At 36.4% G+C, this 13,548-nt stretch overlaps 1 protein-coding gene across 2 annotated transcripts in view; it reads left to right on the top strand.

Moving 5' to 3' along the window:
• DGKI (diacylglycerol kinase iota) overlaps nt 1-13,548 on the top strand; it is a 426,631-nt gene that overhangs the window by 283,257 nt on the left and 129,826 nt on the right. The gene's annotated exons all lie outside the window — the stretch shown is intronic.

Raw genomic sequence — 13,548 nt, forward strand, 5'->3', positions numbered from 1 at the left:
TTAGTTATGTTCTCACTGGAGTTCACTATTGATACACTTATTATAGTTCTCAAGGTTTAATAGTCTGGTATTAATTACATTAGCTCTGTGTGTGTGTGTTGTGCATTAGACTTAGGCTACTTGAGATTAATGACCATATCTTCTTTTTTTTTTTAAAGATTTTATTTATTTATTTGAGAGAGAGAATGAGAGAGAGAGCACAAGAGGGGGGAGGGTCAGAGGGAGAAGCAGACTCCCTGCTGAGCAGGGAGCCCGATGTGGGACTCAATCCTGGGACTCCAGGATCATGACCTGAGCTGAAGGCAGCTGCTTAACCAACTGAGCCACCCAGGCACCCAATGACCATATCTTCTTATGGAATTTTTGTGTCCCCAGCCCTGATCACAGATCTTAACAAAAAGTATTCTGAAACCAAACGGAGTCATTGGTTGGCAGGATGAAGGAATGAAAGATACATGTCTTATTGAATTGTACAATGTCTGTCATCTAGGAATATGCCAAAATGATTCCTGAAGTTCAATCATATAATCCTACTTTCAGTCCTAGTCTTAGAGATACACATTTATTCATTCATTTTTCAAAAACATTACTTTGTACTTGCTCTATGTCCACCATTTTGTGCGCAATAGAGAGCTGCCTTCATGGACCTTAAAATGGAGTGGCCAGAAAATCAATGGGAAAATAACATTTAATTTTCAATTTGGAGGTTATTCTGGGGGTATATCCTACATTCTACAAAAGGCCTATTCAATAAATTGGAGCCCAAGGAATGGCTTTCAGTGATTTTCAGAGGCTATATTGATAGAGTTCAAAGAATCGAGAATACCAACAATAGAGATGCATGTGGAGTTTGTCTCATTTCTATCACAGTTTTAGTTGTATAATTTAAACGAGGCTCTTCTTTATTGGTTCCAGGTGTGCATACTACAGCACGGTAAACTGTCACTGTTGTGATAAGGTGTAACAAGCAGAACACCTAGGTGTGGCCACTTTAACACTTGAATGTTGATCTAAAATATTTTATATCTATATATGGTATATTAAATATTACATATTATAGATTTTATATTTATAGATCTCTGAAATATTTATGTAACAAAACTTATTAGAGTATTTTATTTTAATTTTTAAATTATTTATTTTTTGAAGATTTTATTTATTTATTTGAGAGCGAGAGAGCACAAGCGGTAGGAGAGGCAGAGGGAGAAGGAGAAGCAGGCTTCCCATGGAGCAGGGAGCCTGATGCGGAGCTCCATCCCAGGACCCTGGGATCATGACCTGAGCCAAAGGCAGACGCTTAACCGACTGAGCCACCCAGACGCCCCTAAATTAGACTATTTAAAAAAAAAGATAAGAAAACACTGTCAAGGAGCCTGTAGAAAAACCCAAGAACAAGCAGTGTCTTTACATATTATAGCAGTGGTTGAGAGTTTTGACCCCCTCTCATGCTATTTGCTATTTTCAGCAATGTTTAATAATCACATTAATGTTGCTTTGGTCCTCATGAAAGTCAGGACCCCAGTATCTTGGACTCAGCTTGTCTGATTTTTTTTTTTTTTTTGACTCTTGGTCAGCCATTTTGTGCTCAGAAAAATTCTTCTATAGATGATCTCTTCTGGGGAGAAGCCTCTCTTTCTCCTGTTCCTGTAGTAAATGTTCATTTCCCAAAGCAACTTGCATGGTCTTTCTTTCTCTCTAGCTTTCTAAAAACTTTTTTTTTTTTTTTTTTGGTTCAGAGAAGGTCATGGCAGTAGCAGCAAATGTATGGATTCTTAGGAATCACAACATAGTACTAGTGTCTGTGCACATGGGAAATTTCATCTTTATACAAAGAATTCTGAAATTTTATTTTTGATCATATATGACCACATACAAATCCTGAGTTTTATTGAAAACTATTTAGTGCTTTATCCAATAGAACAAAACTAAACAAATAGAATATTTCACCACAAATCTTGTGCATGTAGCTTAATGAATTATTGGAGCAATACTTCAATTAAAAAATCCTTATAATTAAGTGACTTCATAGTAAAGTCCTCGCTGAAGGGCACCTATGCACACTGAATTTTATAAATTCATGAATATTATAAATTTGATAAAATCATGAATATTCATGCTAAATGTTCCAACTACCAGCTCCTGTTCAGCTAATGCCAAAAATAACAAAGGTATAAAATTGTAAAATACCTTTCTAGAACTTTTATCCTTCACTAACTGATTAAATTCCAATTTGTGCCTGTTCTCCACCAAATGAAATAATGTAAACCATTTATACCTAATTTAGTCAGTTTTTCATCTTTGAAAAAATATTGAGTGCCTTCTTTAAATACCAGGGGTTCTGTGAGATCCTGGAGATACAGAGATTATAAAGCTAAGGTTTCTAGCTTTATAATGTCCTAGAGAAATGGACATGCCAGGGATAGACCTATTCTGTTGCTTACAATACAGTCACAGTGCCATGTGATAAGCATCCAAGTATAGATTCTGGTTGTATTTCCATGTGAATGACTGTTTAAATATTTATTACATTTGTTTTAATTTTTTTAGTATTTAAAATTAACATACAATAATTGACTTTCTTGGTATGCAGTTGGGAGTTTTAAAATAGGTGTAGATTCATATAACCAGCACCCTAATCAGGATACAGAACTGTTCTACCACCCCAGAAAGCTGCCTAACCTCTGCATCTCCCATCCCAACCTCTGGCAACCACCAATCGCTATAGTTTTGTATTTTTGAGATTGCCACATAAATGGAATCATACAATATGTAACTCTTTCCAACTGACTTCTTTCAACATAGCATCTTTGAGATTTATCAGAGTTGTTGCCTACATCAATCACATGTTCCTTTTTATTGCTGAGTAGTATTCTATTGTATGGATGCTTCAATTTATTTACCCATTTACTTGTTGAAGGGCATCTGGGTCATTTTCAGTTTTAGGCAGTTATGAATAGAGCTGCTATCAACATTGATGAACAAGTTTTGTGTAAATATAAATTTTCATTTCTCTAGGTTAAACACCTAGAAAGGGAATTCCTGGGTCATATGGTAAGTGTATGTTTAACTTCATAAGAAATTGACAAACCATTTTCTAGAGTGCAAATTTTGCATTTCTACTAACAGTGTATGAGAGAGAGTTCCATTTGCTCTACATCCCTGCCAGCACTTTAAAATTTTAATCGTTGAATCATTCTAATGAGTGTCTTTTCATTATTTGCCATCTATTATATACTACTCGATGAAGCATCTGCCCAAGTCTTCTGCCTATTTTTAAATTGGGCTGTTTGCTTCTTCCTGTTGAGTTTTGAGAGTATCTCATATATTCTGGATCCAAGTCCTTTGTTAGAGATGTGTTTGCCAATGTTTTTCCCCAGTATATATCTTGTCTTCTCATTCTCTTTACAAAGTCCAGATTATCAAATTTTTCTATATATGTGTTTTTGGTGTTATATTCAAGAACTTTTGGTTTAATCTCAGGTCATAAATATTTGTTCCTTTGCATAGAGTTTTACATTTTGCATTCAGTTCTATGATTTGAGTTAATTTTTGTATAAGATGTGAGGTTTAGGTTAATGTTTTGTTTTGTTTGTATTAGAAGTTCAATAGTTCCAGCACCATTTGTTAAAAAGACTATTTTTTCCATTGAATTGCCTTTACAGATGTATCAAAAATCAATTGGAAGTATATATGGGAGTTTGTGGATATATATGGATGGATAAGTATCGATTTCTGCACTCTCTATTCTGTTCCACTGATCTGTGTATTTGTCTTTGTCAATGCCATGTTCTTTTGGTTATTATACTTTTATGTTAAATCTTAAAATCTAGTTGTGTTATTTTTTCACTTTATTCTTTATTTTAAAAATTGTGTTGGCTAAAAAAAAAAAAAATTGTGTTGGCTATTCAAGTTCCTTTACCTTTCCACATAAATTTTAAAATAAGCTTGCCATAGCTCCAAAAATTCTACTAGAACTTTGGAATTGTGTTGAATCTATAGATCAACTTGGGGAATGTAGACATCTTTACTATTATGAGACTTCCAATCCATGAATACTGCATTGTCTCTCCATTTATTTATTTTGTGCATCATTGTTTTGTAGTTTTCAACATACAGGTCTTGTACATATCTTGTTAGATATGAGCCTCTGTTAGATATGTGTTGGTTTTCAATTTTGGTTGCTGGTATATAAAACTACAATGAATTTTCATGTGTTGACCTTGTATCCTTTGGCCTTACTGAAGTCACTTTTTAGTTCTGGGAGTTTGGTTGCATCCTTGGGATTTTCTAAATAGTCACACTTGTGAACTGTGAGTAGGATTGGTATTCTTTCTTCCCAATCCATGTGCCTTTTATTTTTTTCTTTTGCCTTATTGCAGTAGCTAGGATTTATAGTATGATGCTGAATAAAAGTGGTTACAGTGGCTATCCTTGCTTTGCTTCTAATATTAGGGAGAAATCATTCCATTTTTTCACCATGGAGTATGATTGTTAGTTGTAGATTTATTTGTTAAAGTACTTTATTAAGATATCTGGGAAAATTAGGAAGAATTGGAGTTATTTGTCTTCTACATGTTTGTTAGAATTTGCCAAGAAATCATCTGGGTCTCAAGGTTTCTTTTTTCCCCTTTTAACTATAAGTCCATTTCTTTAGGAGTTATAGGACTACTCAGGTTATCTATTTCATTGTAGGTGAGTTTCAGTGGGTTTTTGTTGTTGTTGTTGTAGTTTTTTGAAGTTTTTGAGGAGTTGCCCATTTATTCCAGTTGTTAATATATGTGGAATTATTGGTAGTATTTCTCATCTTTTTAATGTCTTTGGGGTCTGCATTCATAGTTCCCTTTTATTCCTATTATTAATAATTTGGATCTTCTCTCTTTTTCATTCTTAGTAAAGGCTTATCCATTTTATTAATTTTTTTAAAAAAAATCAGGTTTTGTTTTTATTGATTTTTCACAATTGTCTTTCCATTTGCTATTTCATTGATTTATGTCTTTATGTTATTTTTTTTCTGCTTGCTTTGGGCTTATTTTGTACCCCCCCACCCCAGTTCTTTAAAGGAGAAGCTTAATTTTTTTTTAAGATTTTATTTATTTATTTGAGAGAGATGCATATAGATGTTCAGGGAAAGGCAGAGGGAGATGGAGAAGAAGACTCCCTGCTGAGCAGGGAGCCCGACGTGTGGCTCCATCTCAGGACCCTGGGATCATTACCTGAGTGGAAGGCAGACACTCAACCGACTGAGCCACCCAGGTGCCCCAAGAAGCTTAATTATTTAAGTAGGCAATTGACTCAATTGAGTTCAGTGTACAGTTCTACTGTACAGATATTTAGGGCCAGATTCACCCATTTACAGCCTAAAGATGAACCTGAGAGTTCATGAGCATCTTTATGGAGCTGTTTTCCTGCGCCCCTCCTTCTCTGTTGTCATCCCAGTCCTTTGCTGTTCCTTAGGGCTCCCTTTTTTGGTCTTTCAGCCAGAAATCTAAGGTTTTAGTCACCTTGCTCTACTGCATATTTCCTGCAACTGTGTTCATGTCCAGGACCAAGCCGTGATATGACAGAAAGAGGGGGAATAAAAGCAATGTTGGTTTATCCCATCTTCTTGGGATGACTGCTCCTTTTATCAGAGAGGAGAGCTCTCTTCCATCACAATTGTAAGCCCCCGAAGGCCTTTATCATTGGTGCTGTGGGGAATGCTGGGGTGTAAGAAAATGGTAAGGGGAAGATAGATCTGAATTTTTCTGAGCATTCAGAGTCCCTTTCTTTTCCTTAAGCCAGAGCTCAAGGGCTCTCTTAGAGCTTTCTCTACCTGCATTTGATGTTCATTTCAGGCTTTGTACTTCTCTGGAGTCTACACCAGGGTTTATTGGAGGGAAAAAGAAGAGAGAGCTCACCACTATTTGATAGTATTTTATATTCTGATCTTCTTCTCTAATCTGCTGCTCTCATTTACTTTTCAAAGTTCTCAAACAGCTGCTTTATGAATCCTGTCCAGATTTTATAACTTCATTCACTGGGGGGGAGAAAGAATGGTATGTGCTTACTTACCTTGCCCATAACCAGAAGTTCTCTACTGCCTTTTAAAAGCAGAGAGCTACGACACTGTATCCCCTACTCTCCCACTGTAGTTTAGTATTATAGCTAAACTCAGCAAAACAAATCTGCAGAGAAACCACTGTATTTTGAACTACAGTCAACATATGTTCAATGTAATATGCCATCTTTCACAACGGTTACAATGTAAACATAAACAAGATATTTCCCATTGCTAAGTTGTGTGGATTTGCTTGTTACCTTGGGAAGGGCGGAGTTGGACATGGATCCATGAAAAAGGCATAAACTGCCATGTTTGACTACAAGCTGAATATGATTCAGCACTCTAAAATTGGTTTGCATAAATGAAGTCTTCATGGTAAAGGATGAAAGTACATTGATTTTTGTTCCAAGAAGAGAGGGAGTTTTAGTAAGAGAAAGAGAAGTATTTTTGATAGGTCTTTTTTTTTTAATGGTTCCATTTTGGGTTGAGTTTAAGAAGTTTATTGTTGAGAAACTACCAGAATCTTCAGTCTTCATGATGGAAGAAAACACAAACTGGTCATATGTAGTTTAACATTTGCATGCTGGCCAGCAAAGTAAACTAGCTGATCTTTGGAAGTGCTTTCTAAAAATGCTGTAATTCTATTCTCCAACTAGTCACATCAAATTTTTTGTTTTAGCATTTTTACGAATTTGTTGAATGTGCTGTCAAGGGTCTGTTTATTTCATTTATTTAATATTGGCCCTTTAGTTAGAAAGTAAGACTTGATGTGCTCTATTCGGATCCTTTCTCTTTTCCTTTGTTCTTTATCTATAAACTCCATTTCACTACAAGCTACACTATCTGGGAGTAGCAAAAACATTACCAAAGTAGAAATTTACATGTATGGCTCTGTAAACTGTGAGAGTTACCTCTAAAGTGGCTAAGAAGATCCATCATACTTACTTTGCCTGAGAATGAATAAAGCTGATGGTGGCTAACACACAAACCTTCTTGAGAATGTCAGGATGAAAAGCACTTCTGTCGGACCACTTGAGCCTCCAAAAGACTGCTTCATGTCGGGGGCAGAAATCTGTCCGGATTCTGATTCACGGATTACAATTTTTAGGTCATAGTTTCTAGACCCCCAGGTCAATTGCAAGGATACCAAAAGTGCCTAAGCACTCAGGAAATTATGAATATATGTCTTGTTAAGGTTTTCATTGTTATTGCATCTCAGAGTGATTATCTCTGGATGACAGGATTATGGATAATATTTTCTAGGCTTTCTGTATTTTCTGATTGATTTTAGTGAACATGCATTACTTCCATAAAAGGAGAAAAGTAGAAGTTCATATTTTTAAAAGGACAGGAGAGAATGGCTACATCTACAGAACAGAAAAAAAATGGCATTTGCTGAAGCTCAGAGTCAGATACGGAAACATCAGAGTTGGCTTCAGGCTGCCTGGAATACAAAACCATTTGTTCACGGAACCACTGACCAGAGGAAACTGCTAACCCATCTTCTTTCTTTTCTCTTACTCCCAACTCTCACATTTTCTGGGTTATTGTCTTAGTGATTTTACCTTCCACTGTCCAGTTTCTTGATCTTTAATAATGTCATGTCATGCTTTCCTCCCTTCTCATGGCACCCTCTCTCCTGGTTGCATAAAACAGATATACCGAACTGAGAATTCCAAGGAAAAGTAGGTAAGAGTTGCTTGAGCTTCATCTCCTATCACTTTTCAAACTTGAGCCCAGGCTGCAACTGGAATGATGGTGGTTTTCTTCCCTATGCTCTGCAACTTTCCCCCAAGAGTTTCCCCACTCCACCTGAGCGTTTATCCCCATTCAGATGGCCAGAGGGGTCTAGGGCCTTAAAGAAAAGGGGTATCAGGAGCAGATGTAGGTCTCTCACTGGGGTGTCTTCCTCCTTATTCTGTAGCACCCCCATGGTAACATGCTACTGTTTTGAGGATCTAGGGGGGACTCTGCTTTCGTTTGTATGACATTGACCAAGTATTAACCTCTTTGCATTTTAGTTTTTCAAATATTAAAAATGAAATGCAGTTGTTCCCCTGGATTTCTATCAGCTCTGAAGTTCTGTTATGCTAAAATTCAGGACATGACCCTAGGGTATATGAAAATCTGCCCTAAAGGGATCTAAGACTTGAAGCAGCAAGACTTACCATGGGACATGACAGGGTCAGCCTTTATCCTTAGGACTGATCAGGGAAGCCAGGCTCTGTACTGCTTTGGTACATTTAATTGCTGTTTCTCCTTGCTCTCCATAAGAATCCAAGTGGATTTTTTCATTTAGCCAGAAAGGTAGTATGTGTCTGATATTATGCTAATCAGCACCTTGACTTGTGATCAAATTTCATATCTCAATAACTGTTTGTGGTAACAATTGTCATTATTCCCATTCCATAGACAAGAAGACTGAGAATAAGAAATATTAGGAAACTTAACTAAGAGTATATGCCAGAAGGTGATAAAGTTCACACCCAGGGCTTTCTGCTTTGGAGATGGCATTTAAGACCCTAAATGCCACTGTTGATCTAACCTCTGATCATTTTCCTGTGTGTGTGTTTATTTTCACATATATGATTTATATATTTTATTCAGTCACACTAGATTAACTTCTTCCTTTTTTAAGAAAACTTGGAAATAATAACTTAGAATTCAGTTTTGAGTGTTTCAGCTTGTGACTTTTTAGTAGTACAGGTTTGCAGTTCAAGTGTTATTATAAGAAAAATGTCAGAACCACAAACCCCAGTTAAAAATAAGTTCTAGTACAGCTAAAGAACCCAGAGAGTCTTTTAAAACTGTTCGTAGTGGTGTCTGGTCTGTGAACGTGGCTCCGCAGGAAGGGTCATGCCCACAACTATGGTGGATGGATGGAGCCTGTGTTCTTCTCTTAGCAAAGGTAAACACAGATGACAGCGTCTGGTACAGTTATGTAAGGCAAAATACATTTAGGACTCCCTCAACATTTAAAATTATATCTCGTTGCTTTTAAAATTTATTTTTGGAGACGAATTATTCATGTCTGCGTAGGTGTAGAAACAGTCTTACACTTACGAGTCAGCACTTCTCGTAAAGTAAAAGGTCACCTCAGAACTGAAGGGAGTATTTACTCGGGTGTTGTTGGCTTGAGGTGCAGGGCCTGAGGACGCGACTGCACAAGTCAGCTTCAGGGGCATGGGGCGAGTTTGCAGGAGGGTTCAGGTACAGTGTGTGCTCCAGGCCCATTGGGCAGGGCAAAGGAGGAAGAAAATTTATGAATTTTTTGAATTTATGAATTTATGAAAATTTATGAATTTCTTTGTTTATTTAATCAAAATAAATTTTAAGAAATCAAAATTTAAAGATGACTATATAAGTAATATTAGTTCAATAACACCACTATATATGTATGTATGTATATATGTGTGTGTGTATATGTATATATATTATTAACTTTTTAGATTATTCTATGTACCTTGAGTTTTAGGAGAAGTAGAAATTAAGGTCTGAGTATCCTAAACAGTAACATCAAGCCAGCAGAGATTTCTAAGCCAGGCAGGAATTCGGGAAAGTAAAAAAATGAGATGCCTCTCATTCTTCTATTTATGTGATCTTTTTATAATCAGTAGTTGTAGGACAAAAAATGTATTAGTTCTAGTGATTCTCTTGAGTAGGCATCTGTGTAGTTTGCTTGGGCTTCCATAACAAAGTACCACAGACTGGTTTAAGCGACAGAAATTTACTTCCCCGCAGTCTGGAGGCTGGAGGTCTGACATCAAGGTGTTGGCAGGGTTGGTTTCTCCTGAGGCCTCTGTCCTTGGCTTACAGCTGGTGGTTGTCTTCTGGTGGTCTTCCTTCTGTCTAATCTCTTTTTATAAGGACACCAGGCAGATTGGATTAGGGTCCACCCATATGACTTCATTTTAACTTCATTCCTCCTTAAAGACCTATCTTCGAGTATAGGCACATTCTGAGATACTGGGGTTAGGACTTCAGCATATGAACTGGGAGGAGGGTGCACAACCCAGCCCATAACAGCATCATACTAGATAAATTTGACTGAATTTTAGTTTTGTTTCTTTTCCTGTCACCAACTGTGTGAAGACTGAACTTTGTGTATATGACTTGTATGTATGGTTTAATTCTTTAAAATCTTTTTTATTAAAAGGTATGAGAAGAGCTAAAGAGTATTGCTCTTTTATTTATAGGAGAATGTGGATATTAACTATTTGGGTGCAATAAGGTTGTTGTTGACCTCTCTGGACCCAAATCCAATTTCTGTAAAATAAGGTGGTCAAATAATATGAACTTTAAATTTTTGTTCATATATGAATTTCTAAAGTATTACTGTAATAAAAGCAACTATAGAAATACAGGCTATAAATGAAAGGGAAGGGAGTAATTTTGCTAGTGTTTGTGAACAAAAGATTTATTTACAAATGGACACTACATGTAGGGAAAAAACCCTAAATACTTCTGGAAAATAGTTATTTATATCTTAGATAAACTGCAATCTCCGGTGTTATTAATGGAATTTACTGCATTCAAAGAGAAAAAGAGAAACATTTCAGTTTTTACTCCAGTATTACAATAATAACTGATATTCTATTCCACCATAGAGTAGGAAGAACATATCAATAACCAAGAAATCTCGACATTTCTTTGGAGCAGTCCAAGAGGGTATTTATTTTGGATTGTTTTGCTGAGATAGTAATAAACTGCAATGCACATTTCATTTGTAGATTTTTAATTTAATTATACCAGTGTGATTTTAGCTTCCCGATCTGTCATAATGCCCTGAAACACTTACAGGAAATAAAAAGGAAGTACATTGTTAAAGGCAAAAAAGGAAAATCCTTGTTGATGCTACACTTAATTAGTCCCCAGAACTTACCACATTTTGTGTCAGAAAATGAAATTCTAAAAATGAATTCAGCAAGTTCCAAAGTTGTAGCTAAGATATTTGACTGAAATGAAAGTAGTGTTGGAAGGATTATAAATGGAACAAAAAGGCCAAAGTTTTCAGCTTTATATTATAGAGAACTGTAATGATATTCTTTTTCTTCATCATGTAGACTCTCTTGTTCTCAAGAGAGGTGATTTATGTTCTCTAATTGGGATATAAATCTTTCGGTCTGATGATATTTTGTTGCTCAGGCAAAGTAAAGCAATTAAATGTTTCCTTCATGAGAGGTTCTTGGCTTATGAAATGTTAAAATACTGCCTTCGGTAGAGGCTTGCTCTGGAAGATGGTAAGTGAAAGGAGAGAGGGAAAAGTACCCAAGCAAAAGTACCCTGAATTATTTTCTTATTCTATCATGACATTCTCAGCAGAAACCATCCTTTTCCTTCTCTCTTCCATTATTTTCTTTTTAGTTTTGGTAACTAATTAGTATTTTAACTAATTTGTGTTTGCTCTTCATCACCCAAGCAATTTATTAGTCTAGCACTAAATGTATATCTTAAGGAACTTTTTTTTTTCTCAAGTTTACTATCAAATCTTACAGTTATTTTTGTTGATTAGTAGTTGTAGGGATAGAACTATATGATTTTTACAAGTCCTGTTCTATCAGGGTGTCTTTGTTCTGTCCATTTTTGACACCAACAAAAAGAATGATTTAAAAAAAAATTCCCCTTGTTATTGGATTAGAGATTAGAGTGTGGTGAGGACAGTTTCTGCCTAATTGGCTAAATTTACTGACTTGGACAGGGGAGTCAGGTTTGGGGACTCTGATTTGTTCATGGATCTCTGACAAGCAAGCAGGAGGCTGCAGGAGCACATCTGTGCTTTGAGTGGGGGATGTAGTTTTTCCCCCCCGTGGTGGGCAGATGAATAGGAAAGAGGTGGTGTCCTCTCCCTCTCGGGAGCCGGATGCAGCACCACTGAGTATTCCAGACCTTGGCAAACCATGGTCAACCTGGAGGGGAACATGAGTCAGAATGCAACACGGTAAAATACTAAATACGTAATACGAAAAATGGTTTTGTGAATTTTCTTAAATCCCCAGATTTTAAGAAAGTATCTGTGTCCTTCCGTAAAATGTTTTATATAGAAAGCTGAAACCATCTAAGGAAGCATTTCTTATGTAATGCCACTTATTGTTAGGCCAGTACTTTTTAATTTTCTTGATATGAACCAAATATGGAATCCTCTTCTTACCGAGCATGTTTCCTAGGGGAGGCAGAACCACTTCCTTTGCTCTGTGGTTTTCAGTAGGAACACATCTGGTAGTTCATGTGTTCGGTCCTTGCTCAAATTAAGTCGGGTTACATCTCTCCTTAATAAGATGGCCATGTTTATTTTCACATCATTATTGCCTTGTGCGTTTTCGGCTTCTGCTTTGTTATTTTTCCTTAAAAAAAGTTCTCAATTTTATTTTTTTCCTGTAGGATCAGAGGTGAAATAAGTGTTCAATATTTAAAAATTACATGTACTCTAGGGTTTGGTTTTTTTTTTTAATAAATGTTACCCTCACTCAAATACCACAACTTTACTCATCAAAGTGCATAGGGTTTCTAGAAGATGAGCAAATATGCTAGTAGTTGTAGCCTATTTTAGTCCTTTATGATATATGTGAAGGGCTGCAGTGTTTTCTTTTGTGAAATGACACTTTAATTTTTATTTTAAAATTTTTTTAAAGATTTATTTATTTATTTGAGAGAGACAGAGCATTTGAACGGGGAGAGGGGCAATGGGAGAGGGAGAGAATCTCCGGTAGACTCCTCGTGGAGCGTGGAGCCCTACCTGGGACTCAATCTCATGACCCTGAGGTATGACCTGAGCTGAAATCAAGAGTCAGACGCTTAACGACTGAGTCACCCAGGTGCCCTGAAATGACACTTTTTAAACTATATAAATCCCAGTACTTGCTCTACACTCCTTTCCAGCAAAGAAAGGCAATTTCTTTATCAGTTCCAGATAAGAACAGGATATTCCAACAGCTTGTGATTGCAAACCCAAAGGAAGATTTTAGCATTTAAATAGCCAATAAATGTTCGATTTTCCTTTTGTTTGATACGTAGAAATTGAAACCTGAAGTAAAAAAAAAAAAAAGCCTCTCTTTCTGAGCACATGAGCTCTGAAGCCATTTGGATGGCCTGAGAGTAACATTATCCGATTCTGTCTCATTGGTTCAGGCCCAGTGGTGCCTTACTCCACTGTGGATAGTAATTAATGGACCTCTGTACAATCAGAGCAGCAAAAGAATTCTCCAAGCCACTGCAGGCTATGCTATTAAAAGTAGCCCATGTTAGTATTTTATGATAGAATCTTAAGTCATTTTTATTTATTTATTTATTTATTTATTTATTTATTTATTTATTTATTTATTTATTTATTTTTATTCTTATGTTAATCCCCATACATTACATCATTAGTTCTAGATGAAGTGTTCCATGATTCATTGTTCGTGCATAACACCCAGTGCTCCATGCAGAACGTGCCCTCCTCAATACCCACCACCAGGCCAACCCATCCTCCCACCCCCCTCCCCTCTAGAACCCTCAGTTTGTTTTTCAGA

This window comes from Leptonychotes weddellii, chromosome 12 (assembly GCF_054177405.1).
Source record: "Leptonychotes weddellii isolate Sample4059 chromosome 12, ASM5417740v2, whole genome shotgun sequence".
In the NCBI taxonomy this organism is placed as follows: domain Eukaryota; kingdom Metazoa; phylum Chordata; class Mammalia; order Carnivora; family Phocidae; genus Leptonychotes; species Leptonychotes weddellii.